The sequence below is a fragment of the Cervus elaphus genome, chromosome 6 (genome assembly GCF_910594005.1).
Source record: "Cervus elaphus chromosome 6, mCerEla1.1, whole genome shotgun sequence".
NCBI classification, from domain to species: Eukaryota; Metazoa; Chordata; class Mammalia; order Artiodactyla; family Cervidae; genus Cervus; species Cervus elaphus.
The window spans coordinates 4,456,528-4,481,724 of record NC_057820.1 but is presented as its reverse complement, the minus strand read 5'-3'; the positions used below and the strand labels follow the sequence as shown (position 1 = coordinate 4,481,724).

Sequence of the window (25,197 nt, the reverse complement as noted above, 5' to 3'; positions counted from 1 at the left end):
AAAAAAATAATAAAATAAAATAAAAAGCAGAGACATTACTTCGTCAACAAAGGTCCATCTAGTCAAGGCTATGGTTTTTCCAGTGATCATGTATGGATGTGAGGGTTGGACTATAAAGAATGCTGAGCACCGAACTGTGGTGTTGGAAAAGACTCTTGAGAGTCCCTTGGACAGCAAGAAGATCCAACCAGTCCATCCTAAAGGAAATCAGTCCTGGGTGTTCATTGGTAGGACTGGTGCTAAAGCTGAAACTCCAATACTTTGGCCACCTGATGCAAAGAGCTAACTCATTGGAAAAGACCCTGTTGCTGGGAAAGATTGAGGGCAGGAGGAGAAGGGGATGACAGAGGATGAGATGGTTGGATGGCATCACCGACTCAATGGACATGGGTTTGGGTTGACTCCAGGAGTTGGTGATGGACAGGGAGGTCTGGGGTGCTGCAGTTCATGGGGTCACAAAGAGTCAGACACGACTGAGTGACTGAACTGAACCCTGGCGGTGTGAGGCAGTGAGGAGGCACAGGTTTTTCAGGGTTGATGATGGTGGTGATGATGGGGAAAATGCCAGCAGGAGTAACAACAACCATAGCTGGCACTCCATTCCTGTCTCTCCCAGTTCACTCTCCCCACCACCACCTGGCAGGAGGAGCCATTTATCTGGGTGCTGAGTGCAAGAGTTGGGCACCTCTGGCTTGTTTCTCAGTCAGGGGGAGTTACTGAATTACAACCATTATGACCAGAGTGAGACAATATCTCCTTGTGGGTTTGACTTGCATTTCCCGGGTGATTAGCGATGTTGAGCATCTTTTATGTGCCTTTTGACCATCTATGCTTCAGTTCAGTTCAGTCGCTCAGCCATGTCCAACTCTTTGTGACCCCATGAACCGCAGCACACCAGGCCTCCCTGTCCATCACCAGGACACCAGTCGGTGATGCCATCAACCATCTCATCCTCTGTCGTCCCCTTCTCCTTCCAGGTTCAATCTTTCCGAGCATCAGAGTCTTTTCAGATTGAGTCAGTTTGTCGCATCAGGTGGCCAAAGTATTGGAGTTTCAGCTCCAGCATCAGTCCTTCCAATAAATACCCAAGACTGATCTCCTTTAGGATGGACTGGTTGGATCTCCTTGCAGTCCAAGGGACTCTCAAGAGTCTTCTCCAACACCACAGTTCAAAAGTATCAATTTTTCGGCGCTCAGCTTTCTTTATAGTCCAACTCTCACATCCATACATGACCACTGGAAAAACCATAGCCTTGACTAGATGGACCTTTGTTGGCAGTGTAATGTCTCTGCTTCTTAATATGCTGTCTAGGTTGGTCATAACTTTCCTTCCAAGGAGTAAGCATCTTTTAATTTCATGTCTGCAGTTACCATCTGCAGTGATTTTGGAGCCCAGAAAAATAAAGTCAGCCACTGTTTCCCCATCTATTTGCCATGAAGTGATGGGACCAGATGCCATGATCTTAGTTTTCTGAATGTTGAGCTTTAAGCCAAACTTTTCACTCACCTCTTTCACTTTCATCAAGAGGCTCTTTAGTTCGTCTTCACTTTCTGTCATAAGGGTGGTGTCATCTGCACATCTGAGGTTATTGATATTTCTCCTGGCAAACTTGATTCCAGCTTGTGCTTCATTCAGCCCAGCGTTTATCATAATGTACTCTGCATATAAGTTACTTATAAGTTACATCTATGCTTACTTTGGATTGAATTTGCTCTTCTTTTTCTAGGAGCTTAGATGATAGATTTTAGATAATGTCTTCTAGTAGATGCATTCAATTCTATAAGTTTCCTTCTACGAACTGTTTTCATTGAATCCCACAAATTCTGATAAGTTGTAGTTTCACTCTCATTTAGTTCAAAATGTTTTAATATTCTCCTGAGATTTCTTCTTTGACTATTTAGAAGAGTGTTGTTTAATCTCCAAGTCTCTTGGGCTTTTCCAGCTATCTTTCTGTTATTGCTTTCTTTTTTAATTCCACTGAGGTCTGAGAGTATACATTGTATAATCTGTACTCTTTTTTTTTTTTAATTAAAAACTTTCATTTTTTTCTGGCTGTACCATGAGACTTGCCAGATCTTGGTTCCCTGACAAGGGATTGAACCTATGCCCGCTGCATTAGAAGTGTGAAGTTTTAACCCCTGGACCACCAAGGAAGCCCTAATCTGTATTGTTTTAAATTTAAGGTGTGTTTTATGGCTTGTTTTACATACGATCTATCTTGGCGAATGTTCCATGTGAGTTTGAGAAGAATGTATATTCTGTTGTTGGATGAAGTCGTATTAATGTCTTTACTTTGAAGTAGTTTTAGACTTGCAGAGAAGTTGCAAAAATATAATTCAGAGAGCTCTCATGTGCCCTTCACCCAGCTCCCCGTGACGGCATCTTACAAAACTGTAAAGCAATGGCAAGATCTGGAAATTGACACTGGCGCGAAACTGCTATGAAACCACAGAGTTTATTTGGATTTCTCCTACTTCTCCATACACTGAATTTTTCTCTTTGTATATACTGCTGTGAATTTCATTGCACACACATTTGTGTAACCACGTACCCAATCAGGATACAGAGCTGTCCCACCATTCTAAAAAATTCCCTGATGCTATTTCCTATGACTATCCACCTCCCCATCCCAGCCCCTGGAAACCACTGATCTGCTCTTCACAGTTATTTACATATATATGTATATATCTTGTTGCCAAGTCGTGTCCGACTCTTGTGACCCCATGGCCTTTAGCCTGTGAGGCTTCTTTGTCCGTGGGATTCTCTAGGCAAGAATACTGGCGTGGGTTGCCATTTCCTTCTCCAAATATATATATATAATTTTGTTTTAATGTTGAGAGTCTTATGTAAATGGAATCAGAGCATGTCATCTTTTGAGAGTGGTGTTGTCCACACAGCACAAGCACCTGAGCTCCATCCAGGCTGAGTCCAGGATTCATTCCTTTTTGTCTCTTGCTGTCTGTGTTCCCTCCTCAGGAAGAGGCCTTGACCCCTTTCCTCTCCCCAAGGTTCCAGGCTCCATGCAAGCTGGATGCTCCGCTCCAGGCAGCAGGACCCTGAGCTCCCAGGGACCCTTGGGCAGTGATTCCCCTCGACCTGTCTCCACATTTCACAGCCAGCATAGACTCTACTAGGTGAGGACCCAGAGTTGACCCCCACGTTTCAGATGGGGTGCAGAAGCACAGAGAAGATGTCATTTTTTAATCATCTACTTTGTGTATTTGTGTAATCTGTTTTGTGTATTTGTGTAATCTATTTTGTTGCATTGAGTCTTCACTGCTGCTCAAGGGCTTTCTCTAGTTGCAGCCAGCAGGGCCACTCTTCATCGCGGCGCACGGGCTTCTCATTGCAGTGGCTCCTTTTGCAGCAGAGGACAGGCTTCAGTCATTATGGCGCACGGGCTTAGGTGCTCCGTGGCGTGTGGTATCTTCCCAGACCAGGGATCAAACCCGTGTCCCCCTGCATTGGCAGGCGAATTCTTATCCACTGTGCCGCCAGGGAAGTCCCTGTCATTTGCTTCGAATCTGGCTGTAAGCAGAGGCACCCTGCACGTGGGAAACCCAGCCCTGCCATGCCCACAGACCCCCACGCCAGCCTGCTCCCCATGCGGGATGCTCTCTATTTCCGTCCCCAGGATAGTCCAGGATGAAGATCTCTGGCCAGAGGTGTCATCCACTCTGAGACCTGAGCCAGGAGAGGGAGGCAGCCGGACCGGATAGGGAGCAGAGCAGCTGTGGCACCCACAGTCTCGGTGAGATGGGGATTCCACTTCCTGGCCGTTCATCCCGACTCCGGCTGGATGAACCTGGGCCGGTGATGGTGGAGCTCACCCAGGACCGTTGCACAGAGGGAGGATAGAAAGCCACGCTCTTTCAAGCAGAGATGCTTGCACACGTGCGCATGTAGAGACACAGTCCACTGCTTACCGACGTAGAGAAGAGTGTGGGGACTTCCGGAGACCTCAGCCATGGGGGGTGAGAGGCTGAATCTCCAGAAGACAGGGAACGGCAAACAAAGGGTGGTCGTGAAGAGGCTGAGTGACCAGTTCAAGGGCCAGACTTGTTCAGTTGCTAAGTCGTGTCCGACTCTTTGCGACCCCATGGACCACAGCACATGAGGGCTCCCTGTCCTGCGCTATCTCCCAAAGTTTGCTCAAATTCATGTCTGTCAGTAATGCTACCTAACCATCTCATTCTCTGCCACCCTCTTCTCCTTTTGTCTTCAATCTTTCCCAGCATCAGGGTCTTTTCCAGTGAGTCTGAAGGACTCATTGGAAGGACTGATACTGAAGTTCTAATACTTTGGCCACCTGATGGGAAGAGCTGGCTCACTGGAAAAGGGCCAGAGTATGTGGGTTCAAATCCCAGCTCCATCACTTTGCAGCTGTCTTACTGTGGGAAACAGTTTCCCCATCAATAGAAGGTCGATGATCATACTCATAAAGGATCATGTGAGGATTCAGTGAGATAACTTAATTTCAGACGGGCAGGATCCACGGAAGGGAACAGGGAGTGGACCTGGCCCTGATCACACCCAACTTTGTCGGGCTCCAACTCCAGTGCTCTTTCTTTCTCTATCTCAGTGTTCCCATTGTACTTTATACATTTTCATGTTTCCTCCCAGTCTTAGAATCAACTGGGATTAAAAAAATACTCACTGCTTAATGAAAATGCCTGTGCAGAACCTGGCCAACTCCTTTCCAATTCTCCCAGCCTTTGAGATGACTAAGACCCAGAGAAGCCAAGGAAACTACCTAAGTCACACAGCCTATAAGTGGTGGAAAATGGAAGGTGGACCCAGGCAGGCTGGTTCCAGCATCTGAGCCCTTGGCCATATCCCTGAATGGCCTCATTTATACATGAAATTCTTGATTCATTCACCAACACTGTTTTTGAGTTCATAACACATGTTGGGTACCGGTCTGGACATGGAGGATTCAAAGGTGAATAAGATCCAGTCCCTGACCTCAAGGTACAGCAGGGGGCAGAGACTGCTAAAGAGTCATCTAGTGGTCACGAGAAAAAGCCTTGACCTACTGCAGTAAGTCCGGGATTGGAGTGGGCAGTCAGGGATGACTCCCTGGAGGTGATGACTGAGCAGAACCTTGCAGGATGAGTTGAAGTTTGCCAGAGAGAGATTTGAGGGGCAGGGCACTCCTGGCAGAAGGAGCAGCATGTGCAAACACACAGAGAGCATAAAATAAAATGGGGTCATCACTGTGCAATTAACTTATGGAAAATTCAGCTGGGCAAACTGAATTTTTACTTTTTTTTTTTAAAGAAAAAAAAATTGGCTAAGCATGCGATGGGAGCAAGGAACCCACAGCTGAGCTGTTGGTCTGGCTCCCACAGGCCTGCAGAGCTTGGGTCTCTGCTAACGGCGGACTTAACTGGTGGGAAACTCTGAGGGCTGACAGTTTGAGTCTGTGGTGGTGGGCGGGGCTGGGACTGGATGCGGCCTCCCAAGGCATTTCAAAGACTGTAGCCTTTACCCTGGGGACCATGGGAGTCCTTGATGGTTTCTCCCTGGTGGCTCAGACGGTAAAGAATTTGCCTGCAATGCAGGAGACCTGGGTTCCATCCCTGGGTCAGGAAGATCCTCTGGAGAAGGAAATGGCAACCTACTCCAGTATTCTTGCCTGGGAAATCCCACGGACAGAGGAGCCTGGCTGGCTACAGGCCGTGGAATTGCAAAGAGTCGGACATTACTGAGCGACTAACACTTTCACTTTCACCAGATAAGTTAAGCTGAACTTTAACCCTGTGGCCGGCTGGCCACTCAGCAGCAGCAGATCCAGTCTGTACCACGCTGCCCCCTAGTGGAGATCTCTAAGGATGTCACTGATGGGAGTTCGGGTCACTAGTTGGACCAAGCCTGATGACATAAACGTACATTGACCCCACTCTGTGCAGAAACAGCCAAGAGTCAAGAGTCTGCCTACTTGTCCAGGAAGGGTAGGGCCAGCCCCCCCACCCCAGCCATCCACACAGGTTCTCAGGCCTCGGCTAAGGAACATGCCACCATCACTAGAGGGCAGTGTCCTGCAGCTGAACCAGCGTCCTCAGAGCTGAGGGCCTTCAGCAGGTTCCCTGGGCCGCGGCTCCCTTTTCTGGAAGCTGCAGCGCGACTATGTGGGCTTGTTGTTCAGTCACTCAGTCCTGTCAGGCTCTTTGTGACCCCCAGACTGCAGCACACCAGGCTTCCCTGTCCTCACTCTCTCCGGGAGTTTGTTCAAACTCAAGTCCACTGAGTCGGTGATGCCATCCAACCATCTCATCCTCTGCTGTCCCCTTCTCCTCCTGCCCTCAATCTTTCCCAGCATCAGGGTCTTTCCCAGTATGTGGGCTCAACAGAGTAACAAAAACATCCAGAGAACCTGCTGGGGGGCCCTGTGTCTTGCTAAAGGACCCTCCTTACACGGCTCCCACCAGGTGGTGGGGAGCCCGCCACCCCTGGGAGCACCCCTCCACCTGCCTCCATCTTTCGGGTGCTCACTCTGGGGGAAGCTGGCCCCCCTGCTGGCCCACACCAAAGGCCTGCTTGGAGAGGAACAGAGCACCCACTAGACAGCTGGCCTCTCGACCTGAACAAACTTTCAGGGGACTCCGGCTCTGGCTGAGGCCCCAAAAGAGCCCAGGCTCCCAGCCCATGAAATCTGCGAGCTCAGCACGCGGCTGTAGCTTGCTGGAATCATGGGCCCCCACCTTACCCTTACGAGGGGGGCAGACCGGGGTGGTCACTCCTCTCCGCGGTGACCAGAGCTGTAACTTGCCGGAGTCATGGCCCACCTTACCCTTGAGAGGGGGGCAGACCGGGGTGGTCACGCCTCTCCGCGGTGACCAGAGCTGGGCAGGGGAAGTGCAAGGGCCAGGAAGCCGGGATGGAATCTGCAGGAGCCTTGGAGGAGGGGAGAGGCCCTGCCAGGGAGGGATGTCAGGGTGAGGATGCCCGCAGAGCAGCCCAGGAGCACAGGCAGGGAGGCTGGGCCCCTGTGCTTGGAGAACGCCTTGAATGCGAGTCCAAAGTCAGGGGAGGCGGGAGGCTGGGGAGCAAAAGGGCAGGCCCAGCGGCCTTGGAATCCGTCCTCAGACAGCTCTGAACCTGCACCAGAGGAAGGGCAGGTGGATTTGACTGAAAGACTCTCTGAGGACGGGGGATGGGAGGGGTGAGGTGGGAATGGGGGTGGGTCAGAGGCCAGTGTACCGTGAGGAGGTCACATCCCCAAAAGCATTGAATCACAGGAAGGTTCCGCAGACCCCCTCCCCTCCTCCCCCTCCCCTCCTCCCCTCCCCCCCTCCCCCTCTCCCCTCTCCCCTCTCTCCTCCCCCTCCTCTCCTCCCCCTCCTGCCCCCTCCCCCCTCCCCTCCTCCTCCCCCTCCCCTCCTCCTCCCCCCCCCCTCCTCCTCCCCTTTCTTCCCCTCCCCCCTCCTTCCCTCCCCCTCCTCCCCCTCCTCCCCCTCCTCCCCCTCCTCCCCTCTCTCTAGTGCCCTGTTTCCGTTTCCTGCCCACCAGCCTTTCAGGGCCCGACCCAGCTCCCCAGAACTCTGAGCCCTGAAGGAAATGCCCCAGCCTGAAGTGGACACTCTGTTCTGGTCACCAGCAGAGGGCATTTTGAGGGTGCTTTTCCCTGACAGTTGCAGTGACTAAGCCCACGCTGCGTGTCCTGACCAAGTCAGATTTCTGAAAGAACACCCAGACCTCACACACACACACACACACACGCACAGACACGCAGACACGCAGGGTGGTGAGATTACACGGGTGCTGGGCTCAGACAGGCCTTGGCTCCATCCATGTCCATCTGTTTCCAGCCGTGAACCTGGCTGAACCCCCGATGCCCTCTGACCCTCGGCTTCCTCAGCTGCAGCGTGGGGATCACTAAGGCACCTGCTCCACTGGACTGTTGAGGATCCCTGAACCCGGGGCATACAGGCCCTCCAGTGGCACCAGCCAGCACCTTCGCGTAAGAACTTTTTAAAATGTCTCTGTGCTAAAGGAGAGGAGAGAAGGAAAGGGGGCCGGGCACCCATGAGAAAGACTCTGTGTGTGTCTGTGTGTCTGTGTGTGTGTGAGCCCCCCATGGACCACAGATTAGACTCGCCTTATCTGCACACGCCCGTGACTCTGTGTCCAGTCCCCAGTCCCTGGAAGCCTCTGGAAGCCTGCAGATGGAAGGCCCAGAGCGCGCTCCGGTTCAGGCCGTGCCGGGCCTCCTGTAATAAAGACCTGTTTCTTCCTGGCCTCACGCTTGGCCTAGAGACTGAGGGCTCAGCGGGCAATTCGGAGCTCCTGCCCGCCCGCCCTGGACACACTCGGGCCTTCTGTCTGCCCCACGCCCCGCTGTGGGATGCTCACAATGCAGCCCTGTTCTCCCCTCTGCCAGCCGCCCCGGGAGGAGCCCGCGCCAGCTGCGGGGAGGCTGCCTTCGCTGGCTTCCAGGAAGACACGCACACAGTGTGTGGCCGGGGGCGGGGGCACCTCCTCGCTGCCAGCCCTTAGAATTAGGGGTGGTTTGTTAAGGGCAAAACCCCTGTTCATCAGGCAGGGCTGCCGTCCGCTCGCCCGAGAGCAGGCTTCCCCCCTGAGCCTGGAGCGCGCTGAGTCCACTCCGGCGCTGGGCCCTGTGCAGGCCGTTCCTCTCTGATCTTCCTGGGGCTCCTCCTCCTCGCCTGCAAGTCCGAGCTTAAGTGGTTCCTCCTGGAGCTGGGATCTGCCGTCACTGACTGCTATCTTTCAGCCCTGTTTGATTTTCCATGTGTATTTAGCATCTGTCTTGTCCCTTGAGAGGGTAAGCTTCATGGGTCAAAGAGCTGTCTTTTTCATGCCTGGGCCCCAAAGTCCAGCACAGTGCCTGGATCAAGAAGGCCACAGTTGAACCTGAAATATGACACGAGTGAACTTATCTGTGAAACAGAGGGCTTCCCAGGTGGCTCAGTGGTAAAGAATCTGCCTTCAATGCAGGAGACCCGGGTTCGATCCCTGGGTCAGTAAGATCCCCTGGAGAAGGGAATGGCTACCCACTCCAGTATTCTTGCTTGGAGGATTCTATGGACAGAGGAGGCTGGCGGGCTACAGTCCATGGGGTCGCAAAGAGTCGGACACGACTGAGTGACTAACGCTTTCACTTTTCATGAAACAGAAGCACTCTCACAGACATGGAGAGCAGACTTGTGGCCACCAAGAGGGAGAGGGATTGGGGAGGAATGGAGTGGGAGCTGGGGTTAGCAGGTGCAAACTGGCACATATAGAATGGATAAACAAGAGGTCCTACGGTATAGTACAGGGAACCTGAGTCACTATCCTGTGGTAAACCATAATGGAAAAGAATATGAAAAAGAATATATACATATATATTCGTATAACTGAATCACTCTGCAGGACAGCAGAAATTAACACAACAATGACATCAACTATTGTTGTTGTTCAGTCACTAAGTCACATTGGACTCTTTGCGACCCCACGGACTGCAGCACGCCAGACTTCCCTGTCCTTCATTGTCTCCTGAAGTTTGCTCACACTCATGTCCATTGAGTCAGTGATGCCATCCAACCATCTCATCCTCTGTCACTCCCCTTCTCCTCCTGCCCTCGGTCCTTCCCAGCATCAGAGTCTTTTCCAATAAGTCAGCTTTTCGCATCAAGTAGCCAAAGTATTGATGAAGCTTCAGCTTCACCAGTCTTTCCAAATTATATTTCCATAAAATTTTTAAAAAGAAGGCCACAATCAAGATTTGCTAGATGAACCAATGAATAAACCAACCGCCCTATTGAGAAATCAACCTGTGAATCAGGGAGGCCATGAGTCAATGGATCAGTTACCGGGTTCATGAGATAAGGGCGGGTGCACAGGAAGGAATCCTTACCTAATATGTCTATCTTTAACCATCCGATCTTCCCCACTCACCTCTAAGCCCTTCCGGGGCAGTGGTGGGGCAAGGGGATGCAGAGGTGGAGCTAAAGCCCAGAGTGAAGGAGACAGACAGGAAAGAGGCCAGTGCTCCCATGGTGAGGGGACTGGGACAGGCTCTCTTGGGCAGAACTGGTCAGGGAAGGCTCCCTGGGGGTGGTGAGACTCCACGCCTGGGTGGAGTCCCAAGAAAGGAACTGCCAGGCCACAGGGAGTGGAAGCTGCGTGAACAGCCCTCTGAGGGGACATGGAGCTAGCCTGGGGCTCCGAGGATTGCTGCAAGAATGAGATCTGTGTTTCCTCCGCACAGTCTCGAGAGCCAGGGTCGGGATGGAAGCCCAGGAGGATCGATTTCCTTTCAGTTCAGGGGAATGTGTCCTAGGGCAGAGCCATGCAAAGATGAATTGTTGGCAATATCATGGCTCTCTGTGCACCAATGCCAAACAGAGATACAGAGGCAGAGTCATGGAGGAGAAGGAAGGAGAGGCTTTATTACTTTGCCATAAAAGGGGGAACACAGTAGGCTAGTGCCTCAAGATGGCAGCCCACTCCAGGATTCCTGCCTGGAGAATCCCATGGACAGAGGAGCCTGGCGGGCTACAGCCCATGGGGTTGCAAAGAGTCGGACACCACTGAGCGACTAAGCACACACATATAGTCGGGCAGTGGTGTGTGATAAAGATCAAGGCAGTAAACAGTCTTACATTCTTTCCTCTGCAGTTTGAAAAGGGCAGGGTTGCTGATGAGATGAGGGTGTGTGCAGGGTCCTAGGTGGTCTGTCTCCTACCCCTGATGAGCCCCTCCTCCGGTGGTTTCGTGACTGCTTCTCCTCTGATTGGGCTTCCCTGCGGGCTCAGTTGGTAAAGAATGGCTGCAATGCAGGAGACCTGGGTTTGATCCCTTGGTCGGGAAGATCCCCTGAAGAAGGGAATGGCTACCCACTCCAGTATTCTTGACTGGAGAATCCCCATGGACAGAGGAGACTGGCAGGCTACTGTCCACGGGATCACAAAAGAGTTGGACACAACTGAGCGACTAACACTTTCACTTTCTCCTCTGATTAGCAACTGCTCTTCTCTTTGGGACTCAGAGAAGGATGTGGGAGCTGGAGTCTTGCCTACAAGGAATGGGGGGCCAAAAGGCCTCTGTGCCCTGAGCCCCGCAGGGCCCTGCTCGGCCTCAGAATGAACCACCCGAGGAAGAAATGAGCTCCCTGTCCATGAGGGTATGTACGCTCCATAAGGAGAGGAATGAGAGGTTAGATGAGAATTGAAAGCAGCAAAATCTCTTCAATCCAGAGAACCTACAGATCTATTAGAGAAAATTGTCTACACAGGCAGAGAAGGTATTTATTTATCAGGTAATATGCATATACTACCAATATAAATATGCATTCAGATGATCATCACAGTGTTTTCTTTTTTTTTTAAATAATGAAAAGCATCATTGGTGTTGTTTAGTCGCTAAGTCAGGTTTGACTCTTCTCGACCCCTTGGACTGTAGCCCACCAGGCTCCTCTGTCCATGGAATTTCCCAAGCAAGTGTACTTGAGTGGGTTGCCATTTCCTTCTCCAGTGGATTTTCCGACCCAGGGATAGAATCCATATCTCCTGCATTGGCAGGTAGATTCTTAACCAACTGAGCTGTCAGGGAAGCCCTCCATAAAGAAGGCTGGGGGCCAAATAATTGATGCTTTCCAACTGTGGTGCAGAAGAAAACTCTTGAGTGTCCCTTAAACTCCAAGGAGATCAAACCACTCAATCTTAAAGGAAATCCACCCTGAATAGTCATTGGAAGAACTGATACTGAAGCTGAATACTGTGATGTGAAGAGCTGACTCTTTGGAAAAGACCCTGATGCTGGGAACGATGGAAGGCGGGAGGAGAAGGGGGTGACAGAGGATGAGATGGTTGGATGGCATCACCGACTCAATGGACATGAGTTTGAGCAAACTCTGGGTGATAGTGAAGGACAGGGAAGCCTGGAGTGCTGTAAGTTCATGGGGTTGCAAAGAGCTGGACACGTTGTAGCGACTGAAAAACAGCAGCGACAATCTGCATGTCTGAGGTTGTGGATATTTCTCCCTCAGCTGTAAGAATGCTCAATGCAATGTTATCTGTAACAGAGAAAATTTGGAGATGGTCTGGAAGTTCATTTATATGTTTATTTTCTGGCTCCCTGTAACTTTAGTTCCAAGAGGGTGGGCCCTTGTCTATCCTCTTCACTGCTCTCTCTGTCAGATCTAGCAGGTAAACCAGATACAGGGCACATTTTTTTTGTATTTTTTAATAACAAGAATGGGGAGAGTCTAGAGAAATGCAAGAGATACATCAATGTTAACAGTGACTATTTCTGGGAGATGGAATTAAAGGTAATGTTTATTTTCTTCTTTGTTGTACTATCTATAAAAAAATGTGTTATGCTTAGAGTGTGAAAATTTTTTAAGAAAAAATAGAATGACATCAGGATAAAAAAGAGAGAGAGAGAGAGGGAGAGAGAGAGAGGGAGGGAGCTTGATTTGCTAAACTCTGAGAATGGATTTTTAAAGCCAAACTGAATCGTGTAAGGCTATCAGAAAGTCCCCAGTGTCAGCCTTTTGCCATCTGGCTAGGATGACACCGGAACAGTCCAACTCTGCAGGGTGGGAAAAGAAATAAATTCCAGTTTTGCGGCGGCCAGCCCTAAAGCCATCCCCTCCTCCCAGGGTGGCTCTTCTGTAACTTCCTTTGGGTGCAGACTTGACATTTATCTGTGCAAACAAGGCGTCCAGGCTCTTTGGGTGTTCCCAAGCACTTCTGCTCAAGGAAGATAACAAAACACAGATAGCTCCGCAGACAGGAATCTGCCTTTGAATTTGTCTTCCAGAACAAGCAAGCTCTCTCACTGCTGGGGAGAAACCAGCCTGTTTTGAATTGTTCAAGACTGTGAGATGGTCCTCTCCATTTCTCCATGACCAAAGGGAATTAGCCTCCACGTAGGGCTGCTCAGAAGAATGGCGGCCACCCACTAGAAATCATCATCACCATCTATCACCTGGGAAGGTACACAACTCCTTGACACTGTCCGTGTGAAGCCAAGACAGGGAGACCCCTTGTTGGGGGCATTATGTGGGGAATTCTAGGGTCAGGTTAGGGGCAGTGCCAAGGACTGAATAGGGTTCCTCCAAAATCCATATTGAGAGTCCCTTGGACTGCAAGGAAATCAAGCCAGTCAATGCTAAAGGAAATCAACCCTGAATATTCTTTGGAAGGACTGATGCTGAAGCTGAATCTCTAATACTTTGGCCACCTGATGTGAAGAGCCAACTCATTGGAAAAGACCCTGATGCTGGGAAAGATTGAAGGCAGGAGGAGAAGGGGGCAACAGAGAATGAGATGGTTGGATGGCGTCACGACTCAATGATCACGAGTTTGAACAAACTCCAGAAGACGGTGAAGGACAGGGAAGCCTGGCTTGCTGAAGTCCACGGGGTCACAAAGAGTTGGACGCGACTCAGCAACTGAAAATAAATCCACATGGTGGAGCCCTAGCCACCGTACCCCAGAATGTGACTGTATTTGGAAATGTGCCTTTAAGGAGGTGATCAAGTTAAGATGAGGTCACTGAACTGGGCCCGAAATCCATCAGGACTGGTGTCCTCATGAGAAGGTCAGATCAGGACGTACATGCGCACACAGAGAAGGTGACGCGGACACCCAAGGGGAAGAGAGCCATTGCAAGCCAAGCAGAGAGGCTGCAGGAGACCAAGCCGCCCTCACCCTGATCTCGGATTCCAGCCTCCAGAACTCTAAGGCCATAAGTTCCTTTGTGTAAGCTCCGTCTCTGGCTCTCTGTTACGGCAGCCCTGGCAGGGTGGGTACCAGTGTCTCGGCTGTTCCGGTGAGGAAGCCGCGCTCAGAGGGGCTAAGGGAAACGCCCAGGGTCCCATCGCCACCGGCAAGTCCCGATTCCAGTCCAGGCGGGCCTGCCCCAAGCCTTCCCGCCGGACCTGTGGTTTGCCATGCTGGTCGCTGGGTAGTCAGTCATTTGTATGAGATTCTAGCATTTTCTAGAAGAGGAAGGGGGGGACCCAGGGAAGCCTTCTTAGAGGTGGTGGTGGTGGTGGTGGTTTTGTCACTATGTCGTGCCCAACTCTTTGCGACCCCATGGACTGTAGCCCGCCAGGCTCCTCTGTCCCTGGGATTCTCCAGCCAAGAATACTGGAGTGGGTTTCCATTTCCTTCTCCAGAGGATCTTCCTCGAACCCAGGTCCCCTGTATTGACAGGTGGATTCTTTATCATCTGAGCCACGAGGAGGCCTGGTTCAAATCCCAGCCCTCCCTCTTTCTGGCTGTGTGCTCTTGGAGAAGTTACACCACCTCTCTGAAAAAAAAAAAAATGTTGAAAGCGAACTTTCTTCCCAGGATGCATTTATTCTTCAGCTATATATTTCTGGAGCACCTACAAAGTGCCAGGTACTGCGGTAGGTACTGAGGAAAGATCAGGGAACAGATCTATCACTCTAGTGAAGGACCCACAGGGATGGCGGGGAAATGCCACCAGGTGGTCAGGGCGGCCTCTCTGCAGAGGTTACTGTTGTAGCCAACACAGAAATGGGTGAACAGCCTTTGGCACATACCAGCCACACAGGCCTGCAATTGTTGAACAATCTTGGTTATTCCTCAGCTGGTATAACTGGCAAACACTTGTAGTTGGACTCGTCCTTCACAAAGCTAATTACTCTCTGACTTCGTATGCATTCCACTCCGCACCTGGCATTCTTCACCACCCCACCCACACCCGCCCCCTGACTCCTTTGGATGCTGGCGTCTCAGAAGGAAGAAACGGCATATAACCTCAGGGACACCAGACCAGGTTGCCGAGCCGCCTGACCCCAGATTTTGGCTGTAAACTTATAGGAAAAAAAAAAAATGTACAAGATCTTCATGAGGATATAAAAATCTCTCCCTATTCCCCTGGGCTTCCCTCATAGCTCAGTTGGTAAAGAATCTGTCTGCAGTGCAGGAGACCTGGGTTTGATTCCTAGCTGGGGAAGATCCCCTGGAGAAGGAAATGGCAACCCACTCCAGTGTTCTTGCCTGGAGAATGCCATGAACAGAGGAGCCTGGCGGGCTACAGTCCATGGGGTCACAAGAGTCGGACACGACTGAGCGACTAGAGCACCACCACCAGCATTCCCCTGGGGAGGGGGCACAGTTCTTAAGGCACTAGCCTGCTATGTATTCCCCTTTGCCAAGCAAAGATAAAGCAAAGGAAATAAATATATTTCCTCCAAGCTGTCTCCCAATTTTTTTTTTTTTAATTTGGCACAGGTGGTCAGGCAGCCAAGATTCTGGCAACAGTACCCTGCAGAAGTCTGGGAAGGAGACTAGCAACAGATGGTGTCAAAGGCGCAGTGCTTGCCGGCCGGTGAGCATCTCATCATCACTCCTGCTCCTGCTGCAGCTTCTCTCCGGCCACCCTGAGGACCACCATCCCAAGGCTCTTCTCCAAAGCCACCCGCCACTTTCTTGACATCAAATCCAAGAGACAAGCTCCCCTGTTGGCTTAAACCTGAAGTGCTGGTGACCGGAAGGGACCTCAGGAAGGACCCCGCATCTTTCTCACCTCCATAAGCTCCTCATTCGCCCTGACTTGGTGTCCCTGCTCTTGAGGAAGTGGCTTCCCAGGGAGCCAGCACCCCCTGTAGAGGGAGGCTGGGGTGGCCACCCAGTGGGGTCTGCTGCACGCTGCCCAGATCCCAGGGCTGGTTCCCCCAGCAGGGTGACTGTGAGCCTCCAGCGGGTAAGCCATTCCCACAGCTGGGGCTGGGCAGAGTCCTCCGGGGGCGTCTGGTGCCAGGCCCATCAAGGGGAGGCAGGCAGAAGCGCCCACTCACTCTCTCCAGGTTCTTGCTTTTCGTTCAAAGCCTCCAGCCCATCCCCCAGGGGGCAAGGTGGGCTCACACCTGCTTCTTGCCAGCTTCTCCCTCCTTGGAGGAAGCCTCCATCACTGGAAAATCCAGGGTGCGCAGAGACAGGTGGGACCAGATCAGACCTACCGATGTCAATTCAAACCCCGTGTCTATTTTTAAGTCTTGTTGTTTGGGGACATTTGGTTGTTGAGTTGCAGGAGCTCTTTACATAGTCTGGATCTCAACCTCTTATCAGATGTATGTTCTCCAAATATTTTCTGCCATTCCATGGGTTGCTCTTCCCTCTGTTGATGGTATTCTTTGATGCATAAAGTTCTTAATCTTCATAAAGCCCAGTGTATCTATTTTTTATTTTTGTTTCTTGTGCTTTTGGTGTCATCATATCTAAGAAATGATTGCAAAATCCAATGTCATAAAGCTTTTCCCATGTTTTCTTCTAAGCGTTTTACACTTTTAGTACTTATGTTGAGATCCATTTTTAGTTAAATTCTGTATATGGTTGTTAGTAAGGGTGCAGCTTAATTCATTTGTATGTGGATAGTCAGTTTCCCCAACACCATTTGGGTTTAAATGACTGTCCTTTCCCCTTTAAATGATCTTGACACTTATTGAAAATCATTTGCCCATGTATGAGGGGTTTTATTTCTAGGCTCTCCATTATCTTCCAGTGGTCTACATGCCTGTCTTCAATCCATTACCACACTGTTTTGATAACTGTAGCTTTATGAAAGTTTTGAAATCAAGACATGTGAGACTTCTTTGTTCTCTTTCAAGATTGTTTTCACTATTCAGGGTCCCTTGAGATTCTATATGAATTTTAGGATTTTTTTCTATTTCTACAATAAATGTCATTGGGGTTTTTATGGGGATCCCACTGAATCTGTAAATCACTTTAGGTAGTATTGACTTCTTAAAATGTTTACTTAGTTGGCTCATTATTTCTGCCGGCGCTGGGTCTCTGTTGCTGCACGTAGGCCTTCTCCCACTGTGGCGAGTGGGGGCTCCTATCTAGTTGCCACACACGGGCTTCTCATTGCCGTGGCTTCTCCTGTCACAGGCTCTAGGCACCTGGCCTCAGTTACCCCACGGCATGTGGAGTCTTCCGGGAACAGGGGGTGGAACCCACGTCCCCTGCATCAGCAGGAAGATTCTCGACCACTGGACCACCAGGCAAGTCCAACATTATCTTTTTTTTTTTTTTTTCAGTATTGACATCTTAATATTAAAGATAAAATTTTTAAATAATCTTTAATCATGCATCTGCTGTGGAGAACAGTTTGGCAGTTCCTCAGAAGGTGAGACATAGAATTGCCAGGTGACCCGGCAATTCCACTCCTAGGCATGTGCCCAGAAAAGTGAAAGCAGGACTCAGATACCTGTATACCAGTGTTCAGCATTATTCACAACAGTCAGAAAGATGGAAGCAGGCCAAACGCACATCCATAGATGAGTAGGTAAATGAAACATGATCCATCCCTATGATGGAATATTCAGTTCAGTTCAATCACTCAGTCATGTCTGACGCTTTGTGATCCCATGGACTGCAGCACGCCAGACCTCCCTGTCCATCACCACCTCCCGGAGTTCACTCAAACTCATGTCCATCGAGTCGGTGATGCCATCCAGCCATCTCATCCTCTGTCGTCCCCTTCTCCTCCCGCCTTCAATCTTTCCCAGCATCAGGGTCTTTTCCAATGAGTCAGTTCTTCACATCAGGTGGCCAAAGTATTGGAGTTTCAGCTTCAGCATCAGTCCTTCCAATGACTATTCAGGACTGATTCCAAATTGGGAAAGGTGCATGATAAATATTATCCATCCATAAAAAGAAATGAGCTGCTGACACATGCTGCAACATAGATGCATCTTGAAAACATCATGCCATGTGACATAAACCAGGTACAAAAGAATAAATACTGCATGATCCTACTTATACGAAGTACCTGTAATAGACAAAATCACAGAGACGGAAAGTAGAATAGAGGTTACGTGGGGTGGGGGGCAGAGAGGAGTGGGGAATTGTTATTCAACGGGTCAGAGTTTACGTTTGGGATGATGAAAAAAGTGCCATAAATAAATAATGGTGATGGTTACACAGCATCAGCCTGTGCAGCTATTATAATTTTTAACTTAAAAATAATTGTATTTATTTATTTCTGGCTGTGCTGGATTGTTGTTGCCTCAAGGGCTTTTCCTCTCGTTGCAGAGCACAGGCTCAAGGGCGCGTGGACTTCTGTAGTTGTGGCTCCCAAGCTCTAGAGCACAGATTCAGTCGTTGTGGTGCTTGGACTTAGCTGCTCCGCTAAGATCTTCCCAGATCAAGGATCGAACCCACGAATCCTGCATTGGCAGGGGGATTCTTTAGCACTGAGCCACCAGGGAAGCCCCTAACTTCATTTTTTATTAATTAGTTAATGTTTTCTCTTTGGCTGCGCCGGGTCTTCACTGCTGCACCTGGGCTTCCTCCCGTCGCTGCCAGGAGGGGCTCCTCTCCGGTTCAGTGGCAGGGCTTCTCATTGCAGCGGCTCCTCTTGCTTCGGCTCAGGGGTGCTAGAGCACGGGCTCGGTAGGTGTGGTGCCTGGGCTTAGTTGCCCTGTGGCACGTGGAATCTTCTCAGACCAGGGATCGAACCCATGTCCTCTGTATTGCAAGGCAGGTTCTTAACCGCCGGATTGCCAGGGAACTCCCCACAGTGTTTCCTTACATCTTGTTTTTCTCTTAGGCAAATTGAAAGTTCATCAAAATGCAAGTCAGTGTGCTCCTGTTGCGGGTGAGATTAAAGGTGACTTTTTTCTGTTTTAAAAACGTTGATGTGCTTCATTCTATTACTGTTACGATAAACTCCAAGTGCACGTAATTGCCAGCATCCAATGAAGCCCCTTTCCTAATCACCTTCCCACCATCCGCCCCAAGCCCGGATGCCTGGGACCTACACTTATCTGGGGACCACAGCGGACAACTGACAGCTGTCTTTTCCTGTTATTCTGAGTCAAGGCCGGGAACAGGGCACACAGGTGAGACCGGCAGGCTTGACACACACACCCACCCCACATCCCCGTGACTCAGTGGCTGTGATCACCATGCCTCCTCCCAGCCCGTGCCGTGCAGAGCTGCCCCCAGGGCGGGGAGGAGGAGCGCAAAGAATGCCTGTTTCCTCACAGGCTCCGAGTCACCTTCTCCACCCAGATGCACATTCAGGCCACCCTGATGAAATGGGAAGGCGCCCGGTGTGCATCACAGGTAAGGTCACAGCCCAGCAAGACCTACCGGCTCTTCAGGCCCACGGCTTCCAGATCAGGGGACGAGAAAAGGTTTGGGAATCCATTTAGAGCTCTCAGCCTGTTTCTCCCCACCAAAGACATTCTGTTTAAGATTTTCCTCTAGGAGCTTCCCCAGCAGTCCAGTGGTTAGGACTCTGCGCTTCCACTGCAGGGGGCACAGGTTCAGTCCCGGGTCAGGGAACTAAGATCCCGCAGGCCACCTTGCCATGTGGTGAGGTCAAAATAAAACCAAAGCAAAAAAAAAAAACAACAACAAACAAACAAACAAACTTTCATCTAGATTCACCCCCATTTCCTAAAAGAAAAAAGCATTTATATAAATAGGAGGGATTTAACCTCAGACTGATGCTGAAGCTGAAACTCCAACACTCTGGCCACCTGAGGCAAAGAACTGACTCATTGGAAAAGACCCTGATGCTGAGAAAGATTGAAGGTGGGAGGAGAAGGGGACAACAGAGGATGAGATGGTTGAATGGCATCACCGACTCGATGGACATGAATTTGAGTAAACTCCAGGAGTTGGTGATGGTCAGGGAGGCCTGGCGTGCTGCAGTCCATGGGGTCTCAGAGTTGGGCACGACTGAGTGAATGAACTGAACTGAACTGAACCTCAGAATAAGGAAAATAATAAGAAAGAAGAGTTGTCAACTGCACACTGCTGTTTCCAAAATAATTTTGGAACCCAAGTATCTTAAAAGTTTGTTTGAAATAGTCAGAATGGCCATCATTAAAAAACCTAAAAACAAGAAATGCTGGAGAGAGTGTGGAGAAAAGGGAAAGAAAAGGGAGAAAAGAAAAACCCTCTTGCACTGTTGGTGGGAATGTGAATCAATATAGCCACTATGGAACACAGTATGGAAATTCCTTTAAAAATTAGGAATGAAACTATCATATGACCCAAGAATCCCACTACTGGGCACACACCCTGAGAAAACCATAATTGAAAAAGATACATGCACCCTAGTGTTCACTGCAGCACTATTTACAATAACTAGGACGTGTAAGCAACCTAGATGTCCATCGACAGAAGAATGGACAAAGAAGTTGTGGTATATGTACACAATAGAATATTATTCACCATAAAAAAGAATGCATTTGAGTCAGTTCTGATGAGGTGGATGAACCTAAAGTCTATAATACAGCGTGAAGTAAGTCACAAAGAGAAAAACAAGTTTTAAATATTAATGCTTGTATATAGAATCTAGAAAGATGGTACTGATGAACCTACTTCCAGGGCCTCAGGGGAGATACAGACATAGCGAACAGACTTGTGGACACAGTGGAGGAAGGAGAGGAGAGGGTGGGATGAATAGAGTAGCATTGAAATTTACACGTTCAGTTCAGTCAGACGCTCAGTCGTGTCCAACTCTTTGTGACCCCATGGACTGCAGCACCCCAGACCTCCCTGTCCGTCACCAACTCCCGGAGTCCACCCAAACCCATGTCCATCGAGTCGATGACGCCATCCAACCATCTCATCCTCTGTCGTCCCCTTCTCCTCCTGCCCTCAATCTTTCCCAGCATCAAGGACTTTTCCAGTGAGTCAGTTCTTTGCATCAGGTGGCCAAAGCATATGTAAAATAGACAGCCAGTGGGCATTTACTATATGACTCCGGGAGCTCAAACTGGGGCTCTGTGACAAATCTAGAGGGGCGGGATGGGGTGGGCGGGAGGCTGAAGAGGGAGGGGACATGTGTATCCCTGTGGCTGATTCATGTTGATATATGGCAGAAACCAACACAACATTGTAAAGCAATTATCCTTCAATTAAAAGTTAAAAAAAAAAAAAGTTTCTTTGAAACAACCCAAGTAGTCACTGCCAGATGAATGGGTAAACAAAATGTGCCATAGCCATACCGTGGAACTATTCCATCAAAACCCTGATATATATGAAGATGTGTGCTAATGTGCTTAGTCGTGTGTCTGACTCTTCGTGACCCCATGAACTGTAGTCCGCCAGGTTCCTCTGTCCATGGGATTCTCCAGGCAGGAATACTGGAATGGGTTGCCATGCCCTCCTCCAGGGGATCTTCCCGACCCAGGGATCGAACCCAGGTCTCCCACATTGCAGATGCATTCTTTACCGTCTGAGCCACCGGAGAAGCCCTCAAAAGAAGGGGCTAATGGTCAGTGAAAGGTCAGACACCCAGGGCCACATCCTGCAGGACTCCATTTATCAGCAACGTCCGAAGTAGGCAAATAGATAGAAACAAAAAGTAGATGGATGGTTGCCAGGGGCTGGGGGAGGAAGGAATGGGGAGTGACTGCTAATGGGTACAAGGTTTCTCCTGAGGGTGAGGAAAAGGTTCCAGAATTACTAATAGATCTTCATGAAAGCTCAGTCATGTCCCACTCTTTGGGACCCCATGGACTGTAAACGTACAGCTTAAAGGAGTAAATGTAGGAAAACAGTTTGTGGATGTACTGAGATGACCACCTTGAATTATTCTGTGATCCTCCAGGCCAGGGGACCCACTCCAGTGTTCCTGGGCTTCCCTGGTGGCTGAGCTGGTAAAGAACCCGCCTGCAATGAGGGAGACCAGGGTTCCATCCCTGGGTTGGGAAGATCCCCTGGAGAAGGGAAAGGCTACCCACTCCAGTATTCTGGCCTGGAGAATTCCATGGACAGTCCATGGGGTCGCAAAGAGTCGGGCACAACTGAGCAGCTTTCATTTTCATCACTTTTTTCCAACCCACGGAAACCTTCTTCAATTGACCACAACTTGAGTCGTTCTGCTGCGTGGATTTTTAACTGTTACAAATCCATTTTCACAGAGATGACTTTATTGAAAGAGAAATGAGGGAACTTCCCTGGCAGTCCAGCGGTTAAGATGCCGAGCTTCCAATGCAGGAGACGTGGATTTGATCCCTGGTCAGGGAACCAAGATCCCACATGCTGCATGATGTGACCAAATATATATATAAGAAGTGAGAGAGCTCACTTGTCCACTGAAAGCAGAATATTCTGAGCTGTCAGGGATCAAGGACTGCTGGGGTGGGGTAGACCCAGGGCGTGTGGTCTGCCCTGACCTCGGGCGGAGGGCAGACGGGGTGGGCCAGGCGCCGACCACAGTGGCTGTGCACGCAGGTAGCCGTCCACGTCCGGGTGTCTTCAGCAAGGCTGCTGGGCAGTGCTGGTGTGGGCCGTGTAGGCGCTGCTGTCCTGAGAGGCCGTTCTGCCTGGCCCTCCCCAGATCCCCTGAGTCCCGCTCTGGCTGAGGAGCCTCTGTCCACGGTGCTGGTGGGAGTGGATTCTTGGGGTCCAGTGTGAACCGGAAGCTGCATGTCACACTGGGACCAGCGGGGAGCAGTCGGTTGTACCCGGCAGGAAACCCCGAGGAGAGGCTCTCTGAGGGGCAGGGCCCTGGCTGCCGTCTGGGATATGGAAAGAACAGGGAGGGTGGGGGAGAGAATCCGCGCTGAAGCAGTGGTTCCAGGGAAACGTCCATCCTGCTGAAGGTCCAGGTGCCCCAGGGGTGTGGTGGATGTGGCCCCGGCAGCCGCAGGGGACAGGGTCCCAGGCATGGAGGTGTCCCCAGTCTGGTCTCACCTCCCTGGCAGACCAGGAGCCCCTGGGTCCTGCCAGCCACTGTGTGCATGAGGCTGAGTCGAGCATGGGGACAGACACGTGTAATCATGAGTGATGCTGGGTGACTGCTGGGGGTGCACAAAGGGGTGTCTGTGGGGAGGGGGAGAGTGTACAGCTCGTCCAGGGCTGGGAATAGAGAGGGGAGGCCTGCTGGTAGGCTGCGGGGGGGCCCTTCCCCTCTCCAGCCGCCGCCCAGGCTTCTGCCGGCTCTGTAGGGCTGCCAACCCTCGGTGGCCAGGCGACTCAGTCCAGGCTGCCTCTCTCAAGATCGCCCCTTCCCCACTGCCCTCCTGCCTCTCCCAGCACCCTCTGGGCTCTGCGTCCTCGTATTTCTGTCTCCAGCTCCTTCTGCGGGCTTCCATCTGTCTCTCCCCTCCCTCTGTCTGTCTCTCTCTGCCTCTCCCACTCACCTCCCCCAGGAAGGAAGGGCTGGCTCAGGCCCCGATGGGCTTTCCGGCAGCCGCAAGCCTCGGAGCCTCGCCTCCCCTCCTGGTGCCTGGGGAGCTGTCTCTCCTCACGTCTGATGCGGCTGATTGTCTGCATCAATTTTACAGGGCCTCAGTGCGTGCATTCAGGTGGACAGGCTGAACCGGGTGGGGACTGGTGGGATAATCACAGAGGGTGCCAGCAGCCAGCATGGCTGGCACCAGGCTGCCCGGGAGCAGGAATGCAGAGAGGAGCTGCCTGCTCTGGACACCCCCTTGAGCCTGCGCACAGAGCCCGGGGCGCCAGAGAGCCTAGCCCATCCACCTGCAGGAGTGGAACCTTGCCAACTGCTTGCAGCCCCACCCAGCGCTGGGGGAGGACACCGCGGTCACAGCCCATCTCACGGATGGGAAGACTGAGGCCACACAGCTCAGTAAAAGCTCCGGCAGCCAGGACTTCCCTGCCCGTGGGTTGTCTGGGTGGTGGAGGGCCCTACTGGCCTGTCAAGTGAGAAAAAGCCCTGGGCGTGGGACCCTCCAAGGCCCAGCCCAAGGCTGCTGCTTTCTAAAGGCCTTGCCTGACCCCTCCCCAAGCTAGGGCACCAGCTCCCGCTGTCTGTCTGTGCCCCCTGGCCCATGGCCTTGCGGGCGCAGCAGGCCGGCCTGCCCGCCACCCCCGCCCCCACCCCGCCCCGGCAGCAGCTCAACGGTGCTGTTTGTGTAAGGGGTGACGACAGCGTCTTTTAGGTGAACCGCCTTGTAAACAGGGAGGGTTCACGCAGGGGTGACCGGCTGTGAGCGCGCTTCAGACGGGTGGGGGCGGGAGGGGTGGCGTCAGGAGGCCTGGGCAGTGGCCTGGGCTGGGAGCGGTCCCAGCGGGGGGCCCTGCCCTCCGGGGATGACCTTGGCCTTTCCTGGAGGCCTGCCACCCCGCGCCCCACCGGCAGAGCCTAGGGACGCGCCCCCCTCCCTCCACCCCCGCCCCAGGAGGTGTTCCGCGCCAGAGGGGAAACTCGGGTTCAAAGAAGAAAATCCGTGCAGGTCCACAGCTTCTCAGGAGCCGCGGGGACCTGGAATCCAGCTGCGGCTGACCTCCCAGCGATGGGAGCCGCCTCCTTGTAGTCAGAGGAGCAGCCGCAACCACGCTCCCCCGCGTGGAGACGAGCTGCCTCCCTGCAAGCCCACTGCAGAGCGGTGCGGGCCCGCGGGGCTGCGCGTTCGGCCAGGTCCCCCACCGTGGGAAGGGGCGGACCCAGCCCCCCGCGAGGCTGGGCCGGCTTCCAGCATGCGAACCGGCTCCCGCCCACGCTGCCGGCGCTCTTTCCGCCCCTCCTGGGCCGCCGGCCGGCCAGCCCCGGCTCCCTGGGTGGGCTGGACAGCCGGGTGGGAGTGACAGCCCCAGGGAGGCGGGAGGGCCCGGCCGGGCAGCCGGGGCCCACCCTCCCGGCCCGCCCCCTCCTCCCGCTCGGGCGGTGTGTGTCCCAGCCGAGCTCGCCTGTGAAGCCGCCAGGGTCCGAACCGCTCTGACCTGTTTTCCTGGCAGCCGCCGGCAGGGTTGGGTCAGACCAGCCCTGGGTGTCCTGCCACAGCAGAGGTGGCCCAGCGGTCAGAGCCGGGGGCCTCTGCCCTCCCCGCCGGGGCGCACACCCGCCCCTTCCGCGGCTGAGAAGTCTCCCATCCTGGTCTCTCTTGTCAAATTCCCCACCCAGCTGGCATCCGGACCCTGCGGGAACATCACCGCCCCCAGGAATCTTCTGGACTGCCCCCCAGACGGAATCCGTCTGGCCACTCAGCCCCTGCTGGACGGTCATTATGGGTTAGCCTCCCTCTCTGACCATCCTGGCTACAGCCGGTCTGACCCTGTCAGGGACTCGTTCTCCTAGGAGAGGGGGAAAAGTGAAAGAGAAAAAGTGAAGTGAAAGTGCTAGGCCCTCAGTCCTATCCGGCTCTTTTACGACCCCATGGACTGTAGCCCGCCAGGCTCCTCTGTCCGTGGGGTTTCCCAGGCAAGAATACTGGAATGGGTTGCCTGTTTCCTTCTTTAAGGAATCTTCCCAGCCCAGGGATGGAACCTGTGTCTCTT

At 51.9% G+C, this 25,197-nt stretch overlaps 1 long non-coding RNA gene across 3 annotated transcripts; it reads right to left on the bottom strand.

The window, feature by feature from the left end:
• Positions 1 to 21,865: 21,865 nt before the first annotated feature.
• LOC122696140 lies at positions 21,866 to 24,916 on the bottom strand. 3 transcript variants are annotated; one of them, XR_006341696.1, is made up of 3 exons: positions 24,643 to 24,916; positions 23,100 to 23,226; positions 21,866 to 22,475 (listed from the first exon to the last, which is right to left on the bottom strand). It is a non-coding gene; the product is annotated as an uncharacterized LOC122696140 (long non-coding RNA). The 3 variants fall into 3 exon arrangements; XR_006341694.1 differs by lacking the exon at positions 23,100 to 23,226 and having other exon boundaries at positions 24,643 to 24,904; XR_006341695.1 differs by lacking the exon at positions 24,643 to 24,916 and having other exon boundaries at positions 23,100 to 23,786.
• Between the last annotated feature and the right edge of the window lie 281 nt (positions 24,917 to 25,197).